Source organism: Equus caballus, chromosome 17 (assembly GCF_041296265.1).
Source record: "Equus caballus isolate H_3958 breed thoroughbred chromosome 17, TB-T2T, whole genome shotgun sequence".
Classification (NCBI taxonomy): domain Eukaryota; kingdom Metazoa; phylum Chordata; class Mammalia; order Perissodactyla; family Equidae; genus Equus; species Equus caballus.
Window position 1 is genome coordinate 10,843,320 of NC_091700.1, and position 27,369 is coordinate 10,870,688.

Sequence of the window (27,369 nt, forward strand, 5' to 3'; positions counted from 1 at the left end):
CCTAAGCATGTGGATGCTCAATCATTTGGGAATCAGCACAGTCGCTTGAGGGGAAGATGTAGGCATTTCGTCTGAGCCGGGTAGGCAAGGTGGAAATGCGGCAGAAGCAGATGTTGCAGATTGGTGAGTTAAGGGCTGAAAAGACACGGTGTTCAGCTGCCTTTGTATGAGACGTTCCCAGGACGCTGCAAGAGCACTGTGGAATGCGAGTGCTTTCCCAGCTTCCTAAACAGCTGGAAGCAGGACAGTTGCTGGCTTGTCTCCAATTGAAGGATGGAGGCAGTGCTTTGTGCTTTCCACCTCTAGAGCAATGGAGGGCACGGCAGAGAGCAAAGGGGTCTTTCTGCCGTTGGTGCTTTCTGACACTCTCCCAACCATTGCACTTCGTGGTTAGTTAAAAGCCTATTGTCTCTTCCTCCTCAGCATGTGAAACCACAATCCTATGGGCCTCATCCACATTGCTCAAGGGGAAGATGTAGGCATTTCGTCTGAGCCGGGTTGGCAAGGTGGAAACGTGCAGGATGCAGATGTCCCAGATTGGCGAGTGAAGTGCTGAAAAGAAACGGCGTTCAGCCTCCTTTGTATGAGATGTTCCCAGGACGCTGTAACAGCACTGTGGAAAGCGAGTTCTTTCCCAGCTTCCTAAAGAGCTGGCGGCAAGACAGTATATGGCTTGTCTCCCATTGAAGGATGGAGGCAGTGCTTTGTGCCTCTCATCTCTACAGCAATGGAGGGCGCGGCTCAGAGTAAAGGGGTGTTTCTGCCATTGGTGCTTTCTGACACTCTCCCAACCGTTGCACTTCATGGTTAGTTTAAAGCCTATTGTCTCTCTCCTCCTCAGCATGTGGAACCACAATCCTATGGGCCTCATCCCCATTGCTCAAGGGGAAGATGTAGACATTTCGTCTGAGCCGGGTTGGCAAGGTGGAAACGTGCAGGATGCAGATGTCCCAGACTGGCGAGTTAAGTGCTGAAAAGAAACGGCGTTCAGCCTCCTTTGTATGAGATGGTCCAAGGACGCTGTAAGAGCACTGTGGAAAGGGAGTTTCTGCTCCACTTCCTAAAGATCTGGAAGCAGGACAAGATGTGGTTTGTCTCTCATTGAGGGGTGGATGCAGAAGCAGTGCCTTGTGCCTTCCACCTCGAGAGCAATGGAGGGCATGGCTGAGAGCAAAGGGGACTTTCTGACATAGCTGCTTTCCGACGCTCTCTAAGCAGTGTAAAATGGCGGTTGGAAAAAGGCATGCAGTTTATCGCCTCCTAAGCATGTGAATGCTCAATCATTTGGGAATCAGCACAATCGCTTGAGGGGAAGATGTAGGCATTTCGTCTGAGCCGGGTTGGCAAGGTGGAAATGCGGCAGAAGCAGATGTTGCAGATTGGTGAGTTAAGGGCTGAAAAGACACGGTGTTCAGCTGCCTTTGTATGAGAGGTTCCCAGGACGCTGTAAGAGCACTGTGGAATGCGAGTGCTTTCCCAGCTTCCTAAAGAGCTGAAAGCAGGACAGGTGCTGGCTTGTCTCCAATTGAAGGATGGAGGCAGTGCTTTGTGCCTTCCACCTCTAGAGCAATGGAGGGCACGGCTGAGAGCAAAGGGCCCTTTCTGACATAGGTGCATTCTGACACTCTCTCCAGCAGTGCACAATGGCGGTTTGTAAAAAGCCTATTGTCTGCTCCTGCTAAGCATGTGGCAGCACAATCTTGTGGGCCTCGTCCCAGTTCCTTAAGGGGAAGATGTAGGCATTTCGTCTGAGCCGGGTTGGCAAGGTGGAACTGTGGCAGAAGCGGAAGTCCTAAAGCAGCCAGATAAGCACTGGGAAGAAATGGCGTTTGAGCTGCCTCTGTATGAGAGTTAACTCCTATGCTGTAACGGCACTGTGGAAAGCGAGTTCTTTCCCAGCTTCCTAAAGAGCTGGAGGCAAGACAGTTTATGGCTTGTCTCCCATTGAAGGATGGAGGCAGTGCTTTGTGCCTTCCACCTATACAGCAATGGAGGGCGCGGCTGAGAGTAAAGGGGTGTTTCTGCCATTGGTGCTTTCTGACACTCTCCCAAGCGTTGCACTTCATGGTTAGTTTAAAGCCTATTGTCTCTCTCCTCCTCAGCATGTGGAACCACAATCCTATGGGCCTCATCCCCATTGCTCAAGGGGAAGTTGTAGGCATTTCGTCTGAGCCGGGTTGGCAAGGTGGAAATGTGGCAGGAGCAGAAGTTCCAAATCTGCGAGTTAAGCACTGAAAAGAAATGGCATATCAGCTGCCTTTGTATGAGATGTTGCCAGGACACAGAAAGAGCACTGTTGAAAGCGAGTTCTTGCTCAGCTTCCTAAAGAGATGGAAGGAAGATGGTCTGTGGCTTGTCGCTCCTTGAGGGGGGGAGCCAGTGCATTGTGCATTCCACGTCTAGAGCAATGAAGGGCACGGCTGAGAGCAAAGGGGTCTTTCTGACATAGCTGCTTTCCGACACTCTCTCCAGCAGTGAGCAATGGTGGTTGGAAAAAGGCGTGCAGTCTATCGCTTCCTAAGCACGTGGACGCTCAATCATTTGGGACTCAGACCATTTGCTTCAGGGGAAGATGTAGGCATTTCGTCTGAGCCGGGTTGGCAAGGTGGAATTGCGGCAGAAGCTGGAGTCCTAAGCTGCGAGTTAAGAGCTGGGAAGAAATGCCATTTGAGCTGCCTTTGTATGAGAAGTCCCCAGTCTGCTGTAACAGGACTGTGGAAAGCGAGTTGTGTGTCAGCTTCCTAAAGAGCTGCAGGCAGGACAGTTTATGGCTTGTCTCCAATTGAAGGATGGAGGCAGTGCTTTGTGCCTTCCACCTCTAGAGCAATGGAGGGCACTGCTGAGAGCAAAGGGCCCTTTCTGACATAGGTGCATTCTGACACTCTCTGACCCAGTGCACAATGGCGGTTTGTAAAAAGCCTATTGTCTGCTCCTGCTAAGCATGTGGCAGCACAATCATGTGGGCTTCGGCCCCGTTGATTAAGGGGAAGATGTAGGCATTTCGTCTGAGCCGGGTTGGCAAGGTGGAAGTGTGGCAGAAGCGGAAGTCCTAAAGCGGCCAGTTAAGCACTGGGAAGATATCGCGTTTGAGCTGCCTCTGTATGAGAGTTTCCTCGTATGCTGTAACAGCACTGTGGAAAGCGAGTTCTTTCCCAGCTTCCTAAAGAGCTGGAGGCAAGACAGTTTATGGCTTGTCTCCCATTGAAGGATGGAGGCAGTGCTTTGTGCCTTCCACCTCTACAGCAATGGAGGGCGCGGCTGAGAGTAAAGGGGTCTTTCAGCCATTGGTGCTTTCTGACACTCTCCCAACCGTTGCACTTCGTGGTTAGTTAAAAGCCTATTGTCTCTCTCCTCCTCAGCATGTGGAACCACAATCCTATGGGCCTCATCCCCATTGCTCAAGGGGAAGATGTAGGCATTTCGCCTGAGCCGGGTTGGCAAGTTGGAATTGTGCAGCATGCAGATGTCCCAGACTGGCGAGTGAAGTGCTGAAAAGAAACGGCGTTCAACCTCCTTTGTATGAGATGTTCCCAGGACGCTGTAAGAGCACTGTGGAAAGGGAGTTTTTTCTCCACTTCCTAAAGAGCTGGAGACAGGACAAGATGTGGTTTGTCTCCCATTGAGGGGTGGATCCAGAACCAGTGCCTTGTGCCATCCACCTCGAGAGCAATGGAGGGCATGGCTGAGAGCAAAGGGGACTTTCTGACATAGCTGCTTTCCGACGCTCTCTAAGCAGTGTAAAATGGTGGTTGGAAAAAGGCATGCAGTTTATCGCCTCCTAAGCATGTGGATGCTCAATCATTTGGGAATCAGCACAGTCACTTGAGGGGAAGATGTAGGCATTTCGCCAGAGCCGGGTAGGCAAGGTGGAAATGCGGCAGAAGCAGATGTTGCAGATTGGTGAGTTAAGGGCTGAAAAGACACGGTGTTCAGCTGCCTTTGTATGAGACGTTCCCAGGACGCTGCAAGAGCACTGTGGAATGCGAGTGCTTTCCCAGCTTCCTAAACAGCTGGAAGCAGGCCAGTTGCTGGCTTGTCTCCAATTGAAGGATGGAGGCAGTGCTTTGTGCTTTCCACCTCTAGAGCAATGGAGGGCACGGCAGAGAGCAAAGGGCCCTTTCTGACATAGGTGCATTCTGACACTCTCTGACCCAGTGCACAATGGCGGTTTGTAAAAAGCCTATTGTCTGCTCCTGCTACGCATGCGGAAGCACAGTCATCTGGGCCTCGTCCCCGCTGCTGAAGGGGAAGACGTAGACATTTCGTCTGAGCCGGGTTGGCAAGGTGGAAATGTGGCAGGAGCAGAAGTTCCAAATCTGCGAGTTAAGCGCTGAAAAGAAATGGCATATCAGCTGCCTTTGTATGAGATGTTGCCAGGACACAGAAAGAGCACTGTTGAAAGCGAGCTCTTGCTCAGCTTCCTAAAGAGATGGAAGGAAGATGGTCTGTGGCTTGTCGCCCCTTGAGTGGGGGAACCAGTGCATTGTGCATTCCACGTCTAGAGCAATGAAGGGCACGGCTGAGAGCAAAGGGGTCTTTCTGACATAGCTGCTTTCCGACACTCTCCCAGCAGTGCAGAATGGTGGTTGGAAAAAGGCGTGCAGTCTATCGCCTCCTAAGCACGTGGACGCTCAATCATTTGGGACTCAGCCCAGTTGCTTCAGGGGAAGATGTAGGCATTTCGTCTGAGCCGGGTTGACAAGGTGGAATTGCGGAAGAATCAGGAGTCCTAAGCTGCGAGTTAAGGGCTGGGAAGAAATACCATTTGAGCTGCCTTTGCATGAGAAGTTCCCCAGTATGCTGTAACAGGACTGTGGAAAGCGAGTTTTTTGTCAGCTTCCTAAAGAGCTGGAGGCAAGACAGTTTATGGCTTGTCTCCAATTGAAGGATGGAGGCAGTGCTTTGTGCCTTCCACCTCTACAGCAATGGAGGGCGCGGCTCAGAGTAAAGGGGTGTTTCTGCCATTGGTGCTTTCTGACACTCTCCCAACCGTTGCACTTCATGGTTAGTTTAAAGCCTATTGTCTCTCTCCTCCTCAGCATGTGGAACCACAATCCTATGGGCCTCATCCCCATTGCTCCAGGGGAAGATGTAGACATTTCGTCTGAGCCGGGTTGGCAAGGTGGAAATGTGCAGGATGCAGATGTCCCAGACTGGCGAGTTAAGTGCTGAAAAGAAACGGCGTTCAGCCTCCTTTGTATGAGATGGTCCAAGGACGCTGTAAGAGCACTGTGGAAAGGGAGTTTCTGCTCCACTTCCTAAAGATCTGGAAGCAGGACAAGATGTGGTTTGTCTCTCATTGAGGGGTGGATGCAGAACCAGTGCCTTGTGCCTTCCACCTCGAGAGCAATGGAGGGCATGGCTGAGAGCAAAGGGGCCCTTCTGACATAGCTGCTTTCCGACGCTCTCTAAGCAGTGTAAAATGGCGGTTGGAAAAAGGCATGCAGTTTATCGCCTCCTAAGCATGTGGATGCTCAATCATTTGGGAATCAGCACAATCGCTTGAGGGGAAGATGTAGGCATTTCGTCTGAGCCGGGTTGGCAAGGTGGAAGTGTGGCAGAAGCGGAAGTCCTAAAGCGGCCAGTTAAGCACTGGGAAGATATGGCGTTTGAGCGGCCTCTGTATGAGAGTTTCCTCATATGCTGTAACAGCACTGTGGAAAGCGAGTTCTTTCCCAGCTTCCTAAAGAGCTGGAGGCAAGACAGTTTATGGCTTGTCTCCCATTGAAGGATGGAGGCAGTGCTTTGTGCCTTCCACCTCTACAGCAATGGAGGGCGCGGCTGAGAGTAAAGGGGTCTTTCAGCCATTGGTGCTTTCTGACACTCTCCCAACCGTTGCACTTCGTGGTTAGTTAAAAGCCTATTGTCTCTCTCCTCCTCAGCATGTGGAACCACAATCCTATGGGCCTCATCCCCATTGCTCAAGGGGAAGATGTAGGCATTTCGCCTGAGCCGGGTTGGCAAGTTGGAATTGTGCAGCATGCAGATGTCCCAGACTGGCGAGTGAAGTGCTGAAAAGAAACGGCGTTCAACCTCCTTTGTATGAGATGTTCCCAGGACGCTGTAAGAGCACTGTGGAAAGGGAGTTTTTTCTCCACTTCCTAAAGAGCTGGAGACAGGACAAGATGTGGTTTGTCTCCCATTGAGGGGTGGATCCAGAACCAGTGCCTTGTGCCATCCACCTCGAGAGCAATGGAGGGCATGGCTGAGAGCAATGGGGACTTTCTGACATAGCTGCTTTCCGACGCTCTCTAAGCAGTGTAAAATGGTGGTTGGAAAAAGGCATGCAGTTTATCCCCTCCTAAGCATGTGGATGCTCAATCATTTGGGAATCAGCACAGTCACTTGAGGGGAAGATGTAGGCATTTCGCCTGAGCCGGGTAGGCAAGGTGGAAATGCGGCAGAAGCAGATGTTGCAGATTGGTGAGTTAAGGGCTGAAAAGACACGGTGTTCAGCTGCCTTTGTATGAGACGTTCCCAGGACGCTGCAAGAGCACTGTGGAATGCGAGTGCTTTCCCAGCTTCCTAAAGAGCTGGAAGCAGGACAGTTGCTGGCTTGTCTCCAATTGAAGGATGGAGGCAGTGCTTTGTGCCTTCCACCTCTAGAGCAATGGAGGGCACGGCAGAGAGCAAAGGGCCCTTTCTGACATAGGTGCATTCTGACACTCTCTGACCCAGTGCACAATGGCGGTTTGTAAAAAGCCTCTTGTCTGCTCCTGCTAAGCATGCGGAAGCACAGTCATCTGGGCCTCGTCCCCGTTGCTGAAGGGGAAGATGTAGACATTTCGTCTGAGCCGGGTTGGCAAGGTGGAAATGTGGCAGGAGCAGAAGTTCCAAATCTGCGTGTTAAGCGCTGAAAAGAAATGGCATATCAGCTGCCTTTGTATGAGATGTTGCCAGGACACAGAAAGAGCACTGTTGAAAGCGAGTTCTTGCTCAGCTTCCTAAAGAGATGGAAGGAAGATGTTCTGTGGCTTGTCGCCCCTTGAGGGGGGGAGCCAGTGCATTGTGCATTCCACGTCTAGAGCAATGAAGGGCACGGCTGAGAGCAAAGGGGTCTTTCTGACATAGCTGCTTTCCGACACTCTCTCCAGCAGTGCACATTGGTGGTTGGAAAAAGGCGTGCAGTCTATCGCCTCCTAAGCACGTGGACGCTCAATCATTTGGGACTCAGCCCAGTTGCTTCAGGGAAGATGTAGGCATTTGGTCTGAGCCAGGTTGGGAAGGTGGAATTGCGGCAGAAGCAGGAGTCCTAAAGCTGCGAGTTAAGGGCTGGGAAGAAATATCATTGGAGCTGCCTTTGTATGAGAAGATCCCCGGTCTGCTGTAAAAGGACTGTGGAAAGCGAGTTGTTTGTCAGCTTCCTAAAGAGCTGGAGGCAAGAGAGTTTATGGCTTGTCTCCAATTGAAGGATGGAGGCAGTGCTTTGTGCCTTCCACCTCTAGAGCAATGGAGGGCACGGCTGAGAGCAAAGGGCCCTTTCTGACATAGGTGCATTCTGACACTCTCTGACCCAGTGCACAATGGCGGTTTGTAAAAAGCCTATTGTCTGCTCCTGCTAAGCATGTGGCAGCACAATCATGTGGGCTTCTCCCCCGTTGCTTAAGGGGAAGATGTAGGCATTTCGTCTGAGCCGTGTTGGCAAGGTCGAACTGTGGCAGAAGCGGAAGTCCTAAAGCAGCCAGTTAAGCACTGGGAAGAAATGGCGTTTGAGCTGCCTCTGTATGAGAGTTTCTTCGTATGCAGCAACAGCACTGTTGAAAGCGAGTTCTATCCCAGCTTCCTAGAGAGCTGGAGGCAAGACAGTTTACGGCTGGTCTCCCATTGAAGGATGGAGGCAGTGCTTTGTGCCTTCCACCTCTACAGCAATGGAGGGCGCGGCTGAGAGTAAAGGGGTGTTTCTGCCATTGGTGCTTTCTGACACTCTCCCAACCAATGCACTTCGTGGTTAGTTAAAAGCCTATTGTCTCTCTCCTCCTCAGCATGTGGAACCACAATCCTATGGGCCTCATCCCCTTTGCTCAAGGGGAAGATGTAGGCATTCCGTCTGAGCCGGGTTGGCAAAGTGGAAACGTGCAGGATGCAGATGTCCCAGACTGGCGAGTGAAGTGCTGAAATGAAACGGCGTTCAGCCTCCTTTGTATGAGATGTTCCCAGGACGCTGTAAGAGCACTGTGGAAAGGGAATTTTTCTTCAATTCCTAAATAGCTGGAGACAGGACAAGATGTGGTTTGTCTCCCATTGAGGGTGGATCCAGAACCAGTGCCTTGTGCCTTCCACATCGAGAGCAATGGAGGGCATGGCTGAGAGCAGAGGGGCCTTTCTGACATAGCTGCTTTCCGACGCTCTCTAAGCAGTGTAAAATGGTGGTTGGAAAAAGGCATGCAGTTTATCACCTCCTAAGCATGTGGATGCTCAATCATTTGGGAATCAGCACAGTCGCTTGAGGGGAAGATGTAGGCATTTCGTCTGAGCCGGGTTGGCAAGGTGGAAATGCGGCAGAAGCAGATGTAGCAGATTGGTGAGTTAAGGGCTGAAAAGACACGGTGTTCAGCTGCCTTTGTATAAGACGTTCCCAGGACACTGTAAGTGCACTGTGGAATGCGAGTGCTTTCCCAGCTTCCTCAAGAGCTGGAAGCAGGACAGTTGCAGGCTTTTCTCCAATTGAAGGATGGAGGCAGTGCTTTGTGCCTTCCACCTCTAGAGCAATGGAGGGCACGGCTGAGAGCAAAGGGCCCTTTCTGACATAGGTGCATTCTGACACTCTCTGACCCAGTGCACATTGGCGGTGTGTAAAAAGCCTATTGTCTGCTCCTGCTAAGCATGCAGAAGCACAGTGATCTGGGCCTCGTCCCCATTGCTGAAGGGGAAGATGTAGACATTTCGTCTGAGCCGGGTTGGCAAGCAGGAATTGTGGCAGGAGCAGAAGTTCCAAATCTGCGACTTAAGCGCTGAAAAGAAATGGCATATCAGCTGCCTTTGTATGAGATGTTGCCAGGACACAGAAAGAGCACTGTTGAAAGCGAGTTCTTGCTCAGCTTCCTAAAGAGATGGAAGGAAGATGGTCTGTGGTTGTCGCCCCTAGAGGAGAGGAGCCAGTGCATTGTGCATTCCACGTCTAGAGCAATGAAGGGCACGGCTGAGAGCAAAGGGGTCTTTCTGACATAGCTGCTTTCCGAAACTCTCTCCAGCAGTGCACAATGGTGGTTGGAAATAGGCGTGCAGTCTATCGCCTCCTAAGCACGTGGACGCTCAATCATTTGGGACTCAGCCCTGTTGCTTCAGGGGAAGATGTAGGCATTTCGTCTGAGCCGGGTTGGCAAGGTGGAATTGCGGCAGAATCAGGAGTCCTAAGCTGCGAGTTAAGGGCTGGGAAGAAATGCCATTTGAGCTGCCTTTGCATGAGAAGTTCCCCAGTATGCTGTAACAGGACTGTGGAAAGCGAGTTTTTTGTCAGCTACCTAAAGAGCTGGAGGCAAGACAGTTTATGGCTTGTCTCCAATTGAAGGATGGAGGCAGTGCTTTGTGCCTTCCACCTCTAGAGCAATGGAGGGCACGGCTGAGAGCAAAGGGCCCTTTCTGACATAGGTGCATTCTGACACTCTCTGACCCAGTGCACAATGGCGGTTTGTAAAAAGCCTATTGTCTGCTCCTGCTAAGCATGCGGAAGCACAATCATCTGGGCCTCGTCCCCGTTGCTGAAGCGGAAGATGTAGACATTTCGTCTGAGCCGGGTTGACAAGGTGGAAATGTGGCAGGAGCAGAAGTTCCAAATCTGCGTGTTAAGCGCTGAAAAGAAATGGCATATCAGCTGCCTTTGTATGAGATGTTGCCAGGACACAGAAAGAGCACTGTTGAAAGCGAGTTCTTGCTCAGCTTCCTAAAGAGATGGAAGGAAGATGGTCTGTGGCTTTTCGCCCCTTGAGGGGGGGAGCCAGTGCATTTTGCATTCCACGTCTACAGCAATGAAGGGCACGGCTGAGAGTAAAGGGGTCTTTCTGACATAGCTGCTTTCCGACACTCTCTCCAGCAGTGCACAATGGTGGTTGGAAAAAGGCGTGCAGTCTATCGCCTCCTAAGCACGTGGACGCTCAATCATTTGGGACTCAGCCCAGTTGCTTCAGGGGAAGATGTAGGAATTTTGTCTGAGCCGGGTTGGCAAGGTGGAATTGCGGCAGAAGCAGGAGTCCTAAAGCTGCGAGTTAAGGGCAGGGAAGAAATGCCATTGGAGCTGCCTTTGTATGAGAAGTTCCCCGGTGTGCTGTAACAGGACTGTGGAAAGCGAGTTGTTTGTCAGCTTCCTAAAGAGCTGGAGGCAAGACAGTTTATGGCTTGTCTCCAATTGAAGGATGGAGGCAGTGCTTTGTGCCTTCCACCTCTAGAGCAATGGAGGGCACGGCTGAGAGCAAAGGGCCCTTTCTGACATAGGTGCATTCTGACACTCTCTGACCCAGTGCACAATGGCGGTTTGTAAAAAGCCTATTGTCTGCTCCTGCTAAGCATGTGGCAGCACAATCATGTGGGCTTCGCCCCCTTTGCTTAAGGGGAAGATGTAGGCATTTCGTCTGAGCCGGGTTGGCAAGGTGGAAATGTGGCAGAAGCGGAAGTCCTAAAGCGGCCAGTTAAGCACTGGGAAGATATCGCGTTTGAGCTGCCTCTGTATGAGAGTTTCCTCGTATGCTGTAACGGCACTGTGGAAAGCGAGTTCTTACCCAGCTTCCTAAAGAGCTGGAGGCAAGACAGTTTATGGCTTGTCTCCCATTGAAGGATGGAGGCAGTGCGTTGTGCCTTCCACCTCTACAGCAATGGAGGTCACGGCTGAGAATAAAGGGCTCTTTTTGCCATTGGTGCTTTCTGACACTCTCCCAACCGTTCCACTTCGTGGTTATTTAAAACCCTATTGTCTCTCTCCTACTCAGCATGTGGAACCACTATCCTATGGGCCTCATCCCCATTGTTCAAGGGGAAGATGTAGGCATTTCGTCTGAGCCGGGTTGGCAAGGTGGAAACGTGCGGGATGCAGATGTCCCAGACTGGCGAGTGAAGTGCTGAAAAGAAACGGCGTTCAGCCTCCTTTGTATGAGATGTTCCCAGGACGCTGTAACAGCACTGTGGAAAGGGAGTTTTTTCTCCACTTCCTAAAGAGCTGGAGACAGGCCAAGATGTGTTTTGTCTCCCATTGAGGAGTGGATCAAGAACCAGTGCCTTGTGCCTTCCACCTCAAGAGCATTGGAGGGCATGGCTGAGAGCAAAGGGTCCTTTCTGACATAGCTGCTTTCCGACGCTGTCTAAGCAGTGTAAAATGGTGGTTGGAAAAAGGCATGCAGTTTATCCCCTCCTAAGCATGTGGATGCTCAATCATTTGGGAATCAGCACAGTCGCTTGAGGGGAAGATGTAGGCATTTCGTCTGAGCCGGGTTGGCAAGGTGGAAATGCGGCTGAAGCAGATGTTGCAGATTGGTGAGTTAAGGGCTGAAAAGACACGGTGTTCAGCTGCCTTTGTATGAGACGTTCCCAGGATGCTGTAAGAGCACTGTGGAATGCGAGTGCTTTCCCAGCTTCCTAAAGAGCTGGAAGCAGGACAGTTGCTGGCTTGTCTCCAATTGAAGGATGGAGGCAGTGCTTTGTGCCCTCCACCTCTACAGCAATGGAGGGCACGGCTGAGAGCAAAGGGCCCTTTCTGACATAGGTGCATTCTGACACTCTCTGACCCAGTGCACAATGGCGGGTTGTAAAAAGCCTATTCTCTGCTCCTGCTAAGCATGCGGAAGCACAATCATCTGGGCCACGTCCCCGTTGCTGAAGGGGAAGATGTGGACATTATGTCTTAGCCGGGTTAGCAACCTGGAAATGTGGCAGGAGCAGAAGATCCAAATCTGCGAGTTAAGCGCTGAAAAGAAATGGCATATCAGCTGCCTTTGTATGAGATGTTGCCGGGACACAGAAAGAGCACTGTTGAAAGCGAGTTCTTGCTCAGCTTCCTAAAGAGATGGAAGGAAGATGGTCTGTAGCTTGTCGCCCCTTGAGGGGGGGAGCCAGTGCCTTGTGCATTCCACGTCTAGAGAAATGAAGGGCACGGCTGAGAGCAAAGGGGTCTTTCTGACATAGCTGCTTTCCGACACTCTCTCCAGCAGTGCACAATGGTGGTTGGAAAAAGGCGTGCAGTCTATCGCCTCCTAAGCACGTGGACGCTCAATCATTTGGGACTCAGCCCAGTTGCTTCAGGGGAAGATGTAGGCATTTCGTCTCAGCCAGGTTGGAAAGGTGGAATTGCGGCAGAAGCAGGAGTCCTAAAGCTGCGAGTTAAGGGCTGGGAAGAAATGCCATTTGAGCTGCCTTTGTATGAGAAGTTCCCCGGTGTGCTGTAACAGGACTGTGGAAAGAGAGTTGTTTGTCAGCTTCCTAAAGAGCTGGAGGCAAGACAGTTTATGGCTTGTCTCCAATTGAAGGATGGAGGCAGTGCTTTGTGCCTTCCACCTCTAGAGCAATGGAGGGCACGGCTGAGAGCAAAGGGCCCTTTCTGACATAGGTGCATTCTGACACTGTCTGACCCAGTGCACAATGGCGGTTTGTAAAAAGCCTATTGTCTGCTCCTGCTAAGAATGTGGAAACTCAATCATGTGGGCTTCGCCCCCGTTGCTTAAGGGGAAGATGTAGGCATTTCGTCTGAGCCGGGTTGGCAAGGTGGAACTGTGGCAGAAGCGGAAGTCCTAAAGCGGCCAGTTAAGCACTGGGAAGATATGGCGTTTGAGCTGCCTCTGTATGAGAGTTTCCTCGTATGCTGTAACAGCGCTGTGGAAAGCGAGTTCTTTCTCAGCTTCCTAAAGAGCTGGAGGCAAGACAGTTTATGGCTTGTCTCCCATTGAAGGATGGAGGCAGTGCTTTGTGCCTTCCACCTTTACAGCAATGGAGGGCGCGGCTGAGAGTAAAGGGGTCTTTCTGCCGTTGGTGCTTTCTGACACTCTCCCAACCATTGCACTTCGTGGTTAGTTAAAACCTATTGTCTCTTCCTCCTCAGCATGTGAAACCACAATCCTATGTGCCTCATCCAAATTGCTCAAGGGGAAGATGTAGGCATTTCGTCTGAGCCGGGTTGGCAAGGTGGAAACGTGCAGGATGCAGATGTCCCAGACTGGCGAGTGAAGTGCTGAAAAGAAACGGCGTTCATCCTCCTTTGTATGAGATGTTCCCAGGACGCTGTAAGAGCACTGTGGAAAGGGAGTTTCTTCTCCACTTCCTAAAGAGCTGGAAGCAGGCCAAGATGTGGTTTGTCTCCCATTGAGAGGTGGATCCAGAACCAGTGCCTTGTGCCTTCCTCCTCGAGAGCAATGGAGGGCATGGCTGAGAGCAAAGGGGCCTTTCTGACATAGCTGCTTTCCGACGCTCTCTAAGCAGTGTAAAATGGTGGTTGGAAAAAGGCATGCAGTTTATCGCCTCCTAAGCATGTGGATGCTCAATCATTTGGGAATCAGCACAGTCGCTTCAGGGGAAGATGTAGGCATGTCCTGTGAGCCGGATTGGGAAGGTGGAAAAGCGGCAGAAGCAGATGTTGCAGATTGGTGAGTTAAGGGCTGAAAAGACACGGTGTTCAGCTGCCTTTGTATGAGACGTTCCCAGGACGCTGTAAGCGCACTGAGGAATGCGAGTGCTTTCCCAGCTTCCTCAAGAGCTGGAAGCAGGCCAGTTGCTGGCTTGACTCCAATTGAAGGATGGAGGCAGTGCTTTGTGCCTTCCACCTCTAGAGCAATGGAGGGCACGGCTGAGAGCAAAGGGCCCTTTCTGACATAGGTGCATTCTGACACTCTCTGACCCAGCGCACAATGGCGGTTTGTAAAAAGCCTATTGTCTGCTCCTGCTAAGCATGCGGAAGCACAGTCATCTGGGCCTCGTCCCCGTTGCTGAAGGGGAAGATGTAGACATTTCGTCTGAGCCGGGTTGGCAAGGTGGAAATGTGGCAGGAGCACAAGTTCCAAATCTGCGAGTTAAGCGCTGAAAAGAAATGGCATATCAGCTGCCTTTGTATGAGTTGTTGCCAGGACACAGAAAGAGCACTGTTGAAAGCGAGTTCTTGCTCAGCTTCCTAAAGAGATGGAAGGAAGATGGTCTGTGGCTTGTCGCCCCTTGAGGGGGGGAGCCAGTGCATTGTGCATTCCACGTCTAGAGCAATGAAGGGCACGGCTGAGAGCAAAGGGCTCTTTCTGACATAGCTGCTTTCCGACACTCTCCCCAGCAGTGCGCAATGGTGGTTGGAAAAAGCCGTGCAGTCTATCGCCTACTAAGCACGTGGAAGCTCAATCATTTGGGACTCAGACCATTTGCTTCAGGGGAAGATGTAGGCATTTCGTCGGAGCCGGGTTGGCAAGGTGGAATTGCGGCAGAAGCAGGAGTCCTAAGCTGCGAGTTAAGGGCTGGGAAGAAATGCCATTTGAGCTGCCTTTGTATGATAAGTTCCCCGGTCTGCTGTAACAGGACTGTGGAAAGCGAGTTGTTTGCCAGCTTCCTAAAGAGCTGGAGGCAAGACAGTTTATGGCTTGTCTCCTATTGAAGGATGGAGGCAGTGCTTTGTGCCTTCCACCTCTAGAGCAATGGAGGGCACGGCTGAGAGCAAAGGGCCCTTTCTGACATAGGTGCATTCTGACACTCTCTGACCCAGTGCACAATGGCGGTTTGTGAAAACCCTATTGTCTGCTCCTGCTAAGCATCTGGCAGCACAATCATGTGGGCTTCGGCCCCGTTGATTAAGGGGAAGATGTAGGCATTTCGTCTGAGCCGGGTTGGCAAGGTGGAAGTGTGGCAGAAGCGGAAGTCCTAAAGCGGCCAGTTAAGCACTGGGAAGAAATGGCGTTTGAGCTGCCTCTGTATGAGAGTTTCCTCATATGCTGTAACAGCACTGTGGAAAGCGAGTTCTTTCCCAGCTTCCTAAAGAGCTGGAGGCAGGACAGTTTATGGCTTGTCTCCCATTGAAGGATGGAGGCAGTGCTTTGTGCCTTCCACCTCTACAGCAATGGAGGGCGCGGCTGAGAGTAAAGGGGTGTTTCTGCCATTGGTGCTTTCTGACACTCTCCCAACCGATGCACTTCGTGGTTAGTTAAATGCCTATTGTCTCTCTCCTCCTCAGCATGTGGAACCACAATCCCATGGGCCTCATCCCCATTGCTCAAGGGGAAGATGTAGGCATTTCGCCTGAGCCGGGTTGGCAAGTTGGAATTGTGCAGCATGCAGATGTCCCAGACTGGCGAGTGAAGTGCTGAAAAGAAACGGCGTTCAACCTCCTTTGTATGAGATGTTCCCAGGACGCTGTAAGAGCACTGTGGAAAGGGAGTTTTTTCTCCACTTCCTAAAGAGCTGGAGACAGGACAAGATGTGGTTTGTCTCCCATTGAGGGGTGGATCCAGAACCAGTGCCTTGTGCCATCCACCTCGAGAGCAATGGAGGGCATGGCTGAGAGAAAAGGGGACTTTCTGACATAGCTGCTTTCCGACGCTCTCTAAGCAGTGTAAAATGGTGGTTGGAAAAAGGCATGCAGTTTATCGCCTCCTAAGCATGTGGATGCTCAATCATTTGGGAATCAGCACAGTCGCTTGAGGGGAAGATGTAGGCATTTCGCCTGAGCCGGGTAGGCAAGGTGGAAATGCGGCAGAAGCAGATGTTGCAGATTGGTGAGTTAAGGGCTGAAAAGACACGGTGTTCAGCTGCCTTTGTATGAGACGTTCCCAGGACGCTGCAAGAGCACTGTGGAATGCGAGTGCTTTCCCATCTTCCTAAACAGCTGGAAGCAGGACAGTTGCTGGCTTGTCTCCAATTGAAGGATGGAGGCAGTGCTTTGTGCCTTCCACCTATACAGCAATGGAGGGCACGGCAGAGAGCAAAGGGCCCTTTCTGACATAGGTGCATTCTGACACTCTCTGACCCAGTGCACAATGGCGGTTTGTAAAAAGCCTCTTGTCTGCTCCTGCTAAGCATGCGGAAGCACAGTCATCTGGGCCTCGTCCCCGTTGCTGAAGGGGAAGATGTAGACATTTCGTCTGAGCCGGGTTGGCAAGGTGGAAATGTGGCAGGAGCAGAAGTTCCAATCTGCGTGTTAAGCGCTGAAAAGAAATGGCATATCAGCTGCCTTTGTATGAGATGTTGCCAGGACACAGAAAGAGCACTGTTGAAAGCGAGTTCTTGCTCAGCTTCCTAAAGAGATGGAAGGAAGATGTTCTGTGGCTTGTCGACCATTGAGGGGGGGAGCCAGTGCATTGTGCATCCCACGTCTAGAGCAATGAAGGGCACGGCTGAGAGCAAAGGGGTCTTTCTGACATAGCTGCTTTCCGACACTCTCTCCAGCAGTGCACATTGGTGGTTGGAAAAAGACGTGCAGTCTATCGCCTCCTAAGCACGTGGACGCTCAATCATTTGGGACTCAGCCCAGTTGCTTCAGGGGAAGATGTAGGCATTTGGTCTGAGCCAGGTTGGCAAGGTGGAATTGCGGCAGAAGCAGGAGTCCTAAAGCTGCGAGTTAAGGGCTGGGAAGAAATATCATTGGAGCTGCCTTTGTATGAGAAGATCCCCGGTCTGCTGTAAAAGGACTGTGGAAAGCGAGTTGTTTGTCAGCTTCCTAAAGAGCTGGAGGCAAGAGAGTTTATGGCTTGTCTCCAATTGAAGGATGGAGGCAGTGCTTTGTGCCTTCCACCTCTAGAGCAATGGAGGGCACGGCTGAGAGCAAAGGTCCCTTTCTGACATAGGTGCATTCTGACACTCTCTGACCCAGTGCACAATGGCGGTTTGTAAAAAGCCTATTGTCTGCTCCTGCTAAGCATGTGGCAGCACAATCATGTGGGCTTCTCCCCCGTTGCTTAAGGGGAAGATGTAGGCATTTCGTCTGAGCCGGGTTGGCAAGGTGGAACTGTGGCAGAAGCGGAAGTCCTAAAGCGGCCAGTTAAGCACTGGGAAGAAATGGCGTTTGAGCTGCCTCTGTATGAGAGTTTCTTCGTATGCAGCAACAGCACTGTTGAAAGCGAGTTCTATCCCAGCTTCCTAGAGAGCTGGAGGCAAGACAGTTTACGGCTGGTCTCCCATTGAAGGATGGAGGCAGTGCTTTGTGCCTTCCACCTCTACAGCAATGGAGGGCGCGGCTGAGAGTAAAGGGGTGTTTCTGCCATTGGTGCTTTCTGACACTCTCCCAACCAATGCACTTCGTGGTTAGTTAAATGCCTATTGTCTCTCTCCTCCTCAGCATGTGGAACCACAATCCTATGGGCCTCATCCCCTTTGCTCAAGGGGAAGATGTAGGCATTCCGTCTGAGCCGGGTTGGCAAAGTGGAAACGTGCAGGATGCAGATGTCCCAGACTGGCGAGTGAAGTGCTGAAATGAAACGGCGTTCAGCCTCCTTTGTATGAGATGTTCCCAGGACGCTGTAAGAGCACTGTGGAAAGGGACTTTTTCTTCAATTCCTAAATAGCTGGAGACAGGACAAGATGTGGCTTGTCTCCCATTGAGGGTGGATCCAGAACCAGTGCCTTGTGCCTTCCACATCGAGAGCAATGGAGGGCATGGCTGAGAGCAGAGGGGCCTTTCTGACATAGCTGCTTTCCGACGCTCTCTAAGCAGTGTAAAATGGTGGTTGGAAAAAGGCATGCAGTTTATCACCTCCTAAGCATGTGGATGCTCAATCATTTGGGAATCAGCACAGTCGCTTGAGGGGAAGATGTAGGCATTTCGTCTGAGCCGGGTTGGCAAGGTGGAAATGCGGCAGAAGCAGATGTAGCAGATTGGTGAGTTAAGGGCTGAAAAGACACGGTGTTCAGCTGCCTTTGTATAAGACGTTCCCAGGACACTGTAAGTGCACTGTGGAATGCGAGTGCTTTCCCAGCTTCCTCAAGAGCTGGAAGCAGGACAGTTGCAGGCTTTTCTCCAATTGAAGGATGGAGGCAGTGCTTTGTGCCTTCCACCTCTAGAGCAATGGAGGGCACGGCTGAGAGCAAAGGGCCCTTTCTGACATAGGTGCATTCTGACACTCTCTGACCCAGTGCACATTGGCGGTGTGTAAAAAGCCTATTGTCTGCTCCTGCTAAGCATGCGGAAGCACAGTGATCTGGGCCTCGTCCCCGTTGCTGAAGGGGAAGATGTAGACATTTCGTCTGAGCCGGGTTGGCAAGCAGGAATTGTGGCAGGAGCAGAAGTTCCAAATCTGCGAGTTAAGCGCTGAAAAGAAATGGCATATCAGCTGCCTTTGTATGAGATGTTGCCAGGACACAGAAAGAGCACTGTTGAAAGCGAGTTCTTGCTCAGCTTCCTAAAGAGATGGAAGGAAGATGGTCTGTGGTTGTCGCCCCTAGAGGAGAGGAGCCAGTGCATTGTGCATTCCACGTCTAGAGCAATGAAGGGCACGGCTGAGAGCAAAGGGGTCTTTCTGACATAGCTGCTTTCCGACACTCTCTCCAGCAGTGCACATTGGTGGTTGGAAAAAGACGTGCAGTCTATCGCCTCCTAAGCACGTGGACGCTCAATCATTTGGGACTCAGCCCAGTTGCTTCAGGGGAAGATGTAGGCATTTGGTCTGAGCCAGGTTGGCAAGGTGGAATTGCGGCAGAAGCAGGAGTCCTAAAGCTGCGAGTTAAGGGCTGGGAAGAAATATCATTGGAGCTGCCTTTGTATGAGAAGATCCCCGGTCTGCTGTAAAAGGACTGTGGAAAGCGAGTTGTTTGTCAGCTTCCTAAAGAGCTGGAGGCAAGAGAGTTTATGGCTTGTCTCCAATTGAAGGATGGAGGCAGTGCTTTGTGCCTTCCACCTCTAGAGCAATGGAGGGCACGGCTGAGAGCAAAGGGCCCTTTCTGACATAGGTGCATTCTGACACTCTCTGACCCAGTGCACAATGGCGGTTTGTAAAAAGCCTCTTGTCTGCTCCTGCTAAGCATGCGGAAGCACAGTCATCTTTGCCTCGTCCCCGTTGCTGAAGGGGAAGATGTAGACATTTCGTCTGAGCCGGGTTGGCAAGGTGGAAATGTGGCAGGAGCAGAAGTTCCAAATCTGCGTGTTAAGCGCTGAAAAGAAATGGCATATCAGCTGCCTTTGTATGAGATGTTGCCAGGACACAGAAAGAGCACTGTTGAAAGCGAGTTCTTGCTCAGCTTCCTAAAGAGATGGAAGGAAGATGTTCTGTGGCTTGTCGACCCTTGAGGGGGGGAGCCAGTGCATTGTGCATCCCACGTCTAGAGCAATGAAGGGCACGGCTGAGAGCAAAGGGGTCTTTCTGACATAGCTGCTTTCCGACACTCTCTCCAGCAGTGCACATTGGTGGTTGGAAAAAGACGTGCAGTCTATCGCCTCCTAAGCACGTGGACGCTCAATCATTTGGGACTCAGCCCAGTTGCTTCAGGGGAAGATGTAGGCATTTGGTCTGAGCCAGGTTGGCAAGGTGGAATTGCGGCAGAAGCAGGAGTCCTAAAGCTGCGAGTTAAGGGCTGGGAAGAAATATCATTGGAGCTGCCTTTGTATGAGAAGATCCCCGGTCTGCTGTAAAAGGACTGTGGAAAGCGAGTTGTTTGTCAGCTTCCTAAAGAGCTGGAGGCAAGAGAGTTTATGGCTTGTCTCCAATTGAAGGATGGAGGCAGTGCTTTGTGCCTTCCACCTCTAGAGCAATGGAGGGCACGGCTGAGAGCAAAGGGCCCTTTCTGACATAGGTGCATTCTGACACTCTCTGACCCAGTGCACAATGGCGGTTTGTAAAAAGCCTATTGTCTGCTCCTGCTAAGCATGTGGCAGCACAATCATGTGGGCTTCTCCCCCGTTGCTTAAGGGGAAGATGTAGGCATTTCGTCTGAGCCGGGTTGGCAAGGTGGAACTGTGGCAGAAGCGGAAGTCCTAAAGCGGCCAGTTAAGCACTGGGAAGAAATGGCGTTTGAGCTGCCAGTGTATGAGAGTTTCTTCGTATGCAGCAACAGCACTGTTGAAAGCGAGTTCTATCCCAGCTTCCTAGAGAGCTGGAGGCAAGACAGTTTACGGCTGGTCTCCCATTGAAGGATGGAGGCAGTGCTTTGTGCCTTCCACCTCTACAGCAATGGAGGGCGCGGCTGAGAGTAAAGGGGTGTTTCTGCCATTGGTGCTTTCTGACACTCTCCCAACCAATGCACTTCGTGGTTAGTTAAATGCCTATTGTCTCTCTCCTCCTCAGCATGTGGAACCACAATCCTATGGGCCTCATCCCCTTTGCTCAAGGGGAAGATGTAGGCATTCCGTCTGAGCCGGGTTGGCAAAGTGGAAACGTGCAGGATGCAGATGTCCCAGACTGGCGAGTGAAGTGCTGAAATGAAACGGCGTTCAGCCTCCTTTGTATGAGATGTTCCCAGGACGCTGTAAGAGCACTGTGGAAAGGGACTTTTTCTTCAATTCCTAAATAGCTGGAGACAGGACAAGATGTGGCTTGTCTCCCATTGAGGGTGGATCCAGAACCAGTGCCTTGTGCCTTCCACATCGAGAGCAATGGAGGGCATGGCTGAGAGCAGAGTGGCCTTTCTGACATAGCTGCTTTCCGACGCTCTCTAAGCAGTGTAAAATGGTGGTTGGAAAAAGGCATGCAGTTTATCACCTCCTAAGCATGTGGATGCTCAATCATTTGGGAATCAGCACAGTCGCTTGAGGGGAAGATGTAGGCATTTCGTCTGAGCCGGGTTGGCAAGGTGGAAATGCGGCAGAAGCAGATGTAGCAGATTGGTGAGTTAAGGGCTGAAAAGACACGGTGTTCAGCTGCCTTTGTATAAGACGTTCCCAGGACACTGTAAGTGCACTGTGGAATGCGAGTGCTTTCCCAGCTTCCTCAAGAGCTGGAAGCAGGACAGTTGCAGGCTTTTCTCCAATTGAAGGATGGAGGCAGTGCTTTGTGCCTTCCACCTCTAGAGCAATGGAGGGCACGGCTGAGAGCAAAGGGCCCTTTCTGACATAGGTGCATTCTGACACTCTCTGACCCAGTGCACATTGGCGGTGTGTAAAAAGCCTATTGTCTGCTCCTGCTAAGCATGCGGAAGCACAGTGATCTGGGCCTCGTCCCCGTTGCTGAAGGGGAAGATGTAGACATTTCGTCTGAGCCGGGTTGGCAAGCAGGAATTGTGGCAGGAGCAGAAGTTCCAAATCTGCGAGTTAAGCGCTGAAAAGAAATGGCATATCAGCTGCCTTTGTATGAGATGTTGCCAGGACACAGAAAGAGCACTGTTGAAAGCGAGTTCTTGCTCAGCTTCCTAAAGAGATGGAAGGAAGATGGTCTGTGGTTGTCGCCCCTAGAGGAGAGGAGCCAGTGCATTGTGCATTCCACGTCTAGAGCAATGAAGGGCACGGCTGAGAGCAAAGGGGTCTTTCTGACATAGCTGCTTTCCGAAACTCTCTCCAGCAGTGCACAATGGTGGTTGGAAATAGGCGTGCAGTCTATCGCCTCCTAAGCACGTGGACGCTCAATCATTTGGGACTCAGCCCTGTTGCTTCAGGGGAAGATGTAGGCATTTCGTCTGAGCCGGGTTGGCAAGGTGGAATTGCGGCAGAATCAGGAGTCCTAAGCTGCGAGTTAAGGGCTGGGAAGAAATGCCATTTGAGCTGCCTTTGCATGAGAAGTTCCCCAGTATGCTGTAACAGGACTGTGGAAAGCGAGTTTTTTGTCAGCTACCTAAAGAGCTGGAGGCAAGAGAGTTTATGGCTTGTCTCCAATTGAAGGATGGAGGCAGTGCTTTGTGCCTTCCACCTCTAGAGCAATGGAGGGCACGGCTGAGAGCAAAGGGCCCTTTCTGACATAGGTGCATTCTGACACTCTCTGACCCAGTGCACAATGGCGGTTTGTAAAAAGCCTATTGTCTGCTCCTGCTAAGCATGCGGAAGCACAATCATCTGGGCCTCGTCCCCGTTGCTGAAGCGGAAGATGTAGACATTTCGTCTGAGCCGGGTTGACAAGGTGGAAATGTGGCAGGAGCAGAAGTTCCAAATCTGCGAGTATAAGCGCTGAAAAGAAATGGCATATCAGCTGCCTTTGTATGAGATGTTGCCAGGACACAGAAAGAGCACTGTTGAAAGCGAGTTCTTCCACAGCTTCCTAAAGAGATGGAAGGAAGATGGTCTGTGGCTTGTCGCCTCTTGAGTGGGGGAGCCAGTGCATTGTGCATTCCACGTCTACAGCAATGAAGGGCACGGCTGAGAGTAAAGGGGTCTTTCTGACATAGCTGCTTTCCGTAACTCTCTGCAGCAGTGCACAATGGTGGTTGGAAAAAGGCGTGCAGTCTATCGCCTCCTAAGCACGTGGACGCTCAATCATTTGGGACTCAGCCCAGTTGCTTCAGGGGAAGATGTAGGCATTTTGTCTGAGCCGGGTTGGCAAGGTGGAATTGCGGCAGAAGCAGGAGTCCTAAAGCTGCGAGTTAAGGGCTGGGAAGAAATGCCATTGGAGCTGCCTTTGTATGAGAAGTTCCCCGGTCTGCTGTAACAGGACTGTGGAAAGCGAGTTGTTTGTCAGCTTCCTAAAGAGCTGGAGGCAAGACAGTTTATGGCTTGTCTCCAATTGAAGGATGGAGGCAGTGCTTTGTGCCTTCCACCTCTAGAGCAATGGAGGGCACGGCTGAGAGCAAAGGGCCCTTTCTGACATAGGTGCATTCTGACACTCTCTGACCCAGTGCACAATGGCGGTTTGTAAAAAGCCTATTGTCTGCTCCTGCTAAGCATGTGGCAGCACAATCATGTGGGCTTCGCCCCCTTTGCTTAAGGGGAAGATGTAGGCATTTCGTCTGAGCCGGGTTGGCAAGGTGGAACTGTGGCAGAAGCGGAAGTCCTAAAGCGGCCAGTTAAGCACTGGGAAGAAATGGCGTTTGAGCTGCCTCTGTATGAGAGTTTCCTCGTATGCTGTAACGGCACTGTGGAAAGCGAGTTCTTACCCAGCTTCCTAAAGAGCTGGAGGCAAGAGAGTTTATGGCTTGTCTCCCATTGAAGGATGGAGGCAGTGCGTTGTGCCTTCCACCTCTACAGCAATGGAGGTCACGGCTGAGAATAAAGGGGTCTTTTTGCCATTGGTGCTTTCTGACACTCTCCCAACCATTCCACTTCGTGGTTATTTAAAACCCTATTGTCTCTCTCCTACTCAGCATGTGGAACCACTATCCTATGGGCCTCATCCCCATTGTTCAAGGGGAAGATGTAGGCATTTCGTCTGAGCCGGGTTGGCAAGGTGGAAACGTGCGGGATGCAGATGTCCCAGACTGGCGAGTGAAGTGCTGAAAAGAAACGGCGTTCAGCCTCCTTTGTATGAGATGTTCCCAGGACGCTGTAACAGCACTGTGGAAAGGGAGTTTTTTCTCCACTTCCTAAAGAGCTGGAGACAGGCCAAGATGTGTTTTGTCTCCCATTGAGGAGTGGATCAAGAACCAGTGCCTTGTGCCTTCCACCTCAAGAGCAATGGAGGGCATGGCTGAGAGCAAAGGGGCCTTTCTGACATAGCTGCTTTCCGACGCTCTCTAAGCAGTGTAAAATGGTGGTTGGAAACAGGCATGCAGTTTATCGCGTCCTAAGCATGTGGATGCTGAATCATTTGGGAATCAGCACAGTCGTTTCAGGGGAAGATGTAGGCATTTCGTCTGAGCCGGGTTGGCAAGGTGGAAATGCGGCAGAAGCAGATGTTGCAGATTGGTGAGATAAGGGCTGAAAAGACACGGTGTTCATCTGCCTTTGTATGAGACGTTCCCAGGACCCTGTAAGAGCACTGTCGAATGCGAGTTCTTTCCCAGCTTCCTAAACAGCTGGAAGCAGGCCAGTTGCTGGCTTGTCTCCAATTGAAGGATGGAGGCAGTGCTTTGTGCCTTCCACCTCTAGAGCAATGGAGGGCACGGCTGAGAGCAAAGGGCCCTTTCTGACATAGGTGCATTCTGACACTCTCTGACCCAGCGCACAATGGCGGTTTGTAAAAAGCCTATTGTCTGCTCCTGCTAAGCATGCGGAAGCACAGTCATCTGGGCCTCGTCCCCGTTGCTGAAGGGGAAGATGTAGACATTTCGTCTGAGCCGGGTTGGCAAGGTGGAAATGTGGCAGGAGCAGAAGTTCCAAATCTGCGAGTTAAGGGCTGAAAAGAAATGGCATATCAGCTGCCTTTGTATGAGATGTTGCCAGGACACAGAAAGAGCACTGTTGAAAGCGAGTTCTTGCTCAGCTTCCTAAAGAGATGGAAGGAAGATGGTCTGTGGCTTGTCGCCCCTTGAGGGGGGGAGCCAGTGCATTGTGCATTCCACGTCTAGAGCAATGAAGGGCACGGCTGAGAGCAAAGGGCTCTTTCTGACATAGCTGCTTTCCGACACTCTCCCCAGCAGTGCGCAATGGTGGTTGGAAAAAGCCGTGCAGTCTATCGCCTCCTAAGCACGTGGATGCTCAATCATTTGGGACTCAGCCCAGTTGCTTCAGGGGAAGATGTAGGCATTTCGTTTCAGCTGGGTTGGCAAGATGTAATTGAAGCAGAAGCAGGAGTCTTAAACCTGCTAGTTAAGGGCTGGGAAGAAATGCCATTTGAGCTGCCGTTGTATGAGAAGTTCCCCGGTCTGCTGTAACAGGACTTTGGAAAGCGAGTTGTTTGTCAGCTTCCTAAAGAGCTGGAGGCAAGACAGTTTATGGCTTGTCTCCAATTGAAGGATGGAGGCAGTGCTTTGTGCCTTCCACCTCTAGAGCAATGGAGGGCACGGCTGAGAGCAAAGGGCCCTTTCTGACATAGGTGCATTCTGACACTCTCTGACCCAGTGCACAATGGCGGTTTGTAAAAAGCCTATTGTCTGCTCCTGTTAAGGATGGGGCAGCACAATCATGTGGGCTTCGCCCCCGTTGCTTAAGGGGAAGATGTAGGCATTTCGTCTGAGCCGGGTTGGCAAGGTGGAACTGTGGCAGAAGCGGAAGTCCTAAAGCGGCCTGTTAAGCACTGGGATGAAATAGCGTTTCAGCTGCCTCTGTATGAGAGTTTCCTCGTATGCTGTAACAGCACTGTGGAAAGCGAGTTCTTTCCCAGCTTCCTAAAGAGCTGGAGGCAAGACAGTTCATGGCTTGTCTCCCATTGAAGGATGGAGGCAGTGCTTTGTGCCTTCCATCTCTACAGCAATGGAGGGCGCAGCTGAGAGTAAAGGGGTGTTTCTGCCATTGGTGCTTTCTGACACTCTCCGAACCATTGCACTTCGTGGTTAGTTAAAAGCCTATTGTCTCTCTCCTCCTCAGCATGTGCAACCACAATCCTATGGGCCTCATCCCCATTGCTCAAGGGGAAGATGTAGGCAATTCTTCTGAGCCGGGTTGGCAAGGTGGAAACGTGCAGGATGCAGATGTCCCAGACTGGCGAGTGAAGTCCCGAAAAGAAACGGCGTTCAGCCTCCTTTGTATGAGATGTTCCCAGGACGCTGTAAGAGCACTGTGGAAAGGGAGTTTTTTCTCCACTTCATAAAGAGCTGGAAGCAGGCCAAGATGTGGTTTGTCTCCCATTGAGGGGTGGATCCAGAACCAGTGCCTTGTGCCTTCCACCTCGAGAGCAATGGAGGGCATGGTTGAGAGCAAAGGGGCCTTTCTGACATAGCTGCTTTCCGACACTCTCTCCAGCAGTGCGCAATGGTGGTTGGAAAAAGGCGTGCAGTCTATCGCCTCCTAAGCACGTGGATGCTCAATCATTTGGGACTCAGCCCAGTTGCTTCAGGGGAAGATGTAGGCATTTCGTCTGAGCCGGGTTGGCAAGGTGGAATTGCGGCAGAAGCAGGAGTCCTAAGCTGCGAGTTAAGGGCTGGGAAGAAATGCCATTTGAGCAGCCTTTGTATGAGAAGTTAACCGGTCTGCTGTAACAGGACTGTGGAAAGCGAGTTGTTTGTCAGCTTCCTAAAGAGCTGGAGGCAAGACATTTTATGGCTTGTCTCCAATTGAAGGATGGAGGCAGTGCTTTGTGCCTTCCACCTCTAGAGCAATGGAGGGCACGGCTGAGAGCAAAGGTCCCTTTCTGACATAGGTGCATTCTGACACTCTCTGACCCAGTGCACAATGGCGGTTTGTAAAAAGCCTATTGTCTGCTCCTGCTAAGCATGTGGCAGCACAATCATGTGGGCTTCGCCCCCGTTGCTTAAGGGGAAGATGTAGGCATTTCGTCTGAGCCGGTTTGCAAAGTGGAACTGTGGCAGAAGCGGAAGTACTAAAGCGGCCAGTTAAGCACTGGGAAGAAATGGCGTTTGAGCTGCCAGTGTATGAGAGTTTCCTCGTATGCTGTAACAGCACTGTGGAAAGCGAGTTCTTTCCCAGCTTCCTAAAGAGCTGGAGGCAAGACAGTTTATGGCTTGTCTCCCATTGAAGGATGGAGGCAGTGCTTTGTGCCTTCCATCTCTACAGCAATGGAGGGCGCAGCTGAGAGTAAAGGGGTGTTTCTGCCATTGGTGCTTTCTGACACTCTCCCAACCGTTGCACTTCGTGGTTAGTTAAAAGCCTATTGTCTCTCTCCTCCTCAGCATGTGGAACCACAATCCTATGGGCCTCATCCCCATTGCTCAAGGGGAAGATGTAGGCAATTCGTCTGAGCCGGGTTGGCAAGGTGGAAACGTGCAGGATGCAGATGTCCCAGACTGGCGAGTGAAGTGCTGAAAAGAAATGGCGTTCAGCCTCCTTTGTATGAGATGTTCCCAGGACGCTGTAAGAGCAGTGTGGAAAGGGAGTTTTTCCTCCACTTCCTAAAGAGCTGGAAGCAGGCCTAGATGTGGTTTGTCTCCCATTGAGGGGTGGATCCAGAACCAGTGCCTTGTGCCTTCCACCTCGAGAGCAATGGAGGGTATGGCTGAGAGCAAAGGGTCCTTTCTGACATAGCTGCTTTCCAACGCTCTCTAAGCAGTGTAAAATGGGGGTTGGAAAAAGGCTTGCAGTTTATCGCCTCCTAAGCATGTGGATGCTCAATCATTTGGGAATCAGCACAGTCACTTGAGGGGAAGATGTAGGCATTTCGTCTGAGCCGGGTTGGCAAGGTGGAAATGCGGCAGAAGCAGATGTTGCAGATTGGTGAGTTAAGGGCTGAAAGGACACGGTGTTCAGCTGCCTTTGTATGAGACATTCCCAGGACCCTGTAAGAGCACTGTGGAATGCGAGTGCTTTCCCAGCTTCCTAAAGAGCTGTGAGCAGGACAGTTGCTGGCTTGTCTCCAATTGAAGGATGGAGGCAGTGCTCTGTGCCTTCCACCTCTAGAGCAATGGAGGGCATGGCAGAGAGTAAAGGGCCCTTTCTTACATAGGTGCATTCTGACACTCTCTGACCCAGTGCACAATGGCGGTTTGTAAAAACCTATTGTCTGCTCCTGCTAAGCATGCGGAAGCACAGTCATCTGGGCCTCGTCCCCGTTGCTGAAGGGGAAGATGTAGACATTCCGTCTGAGC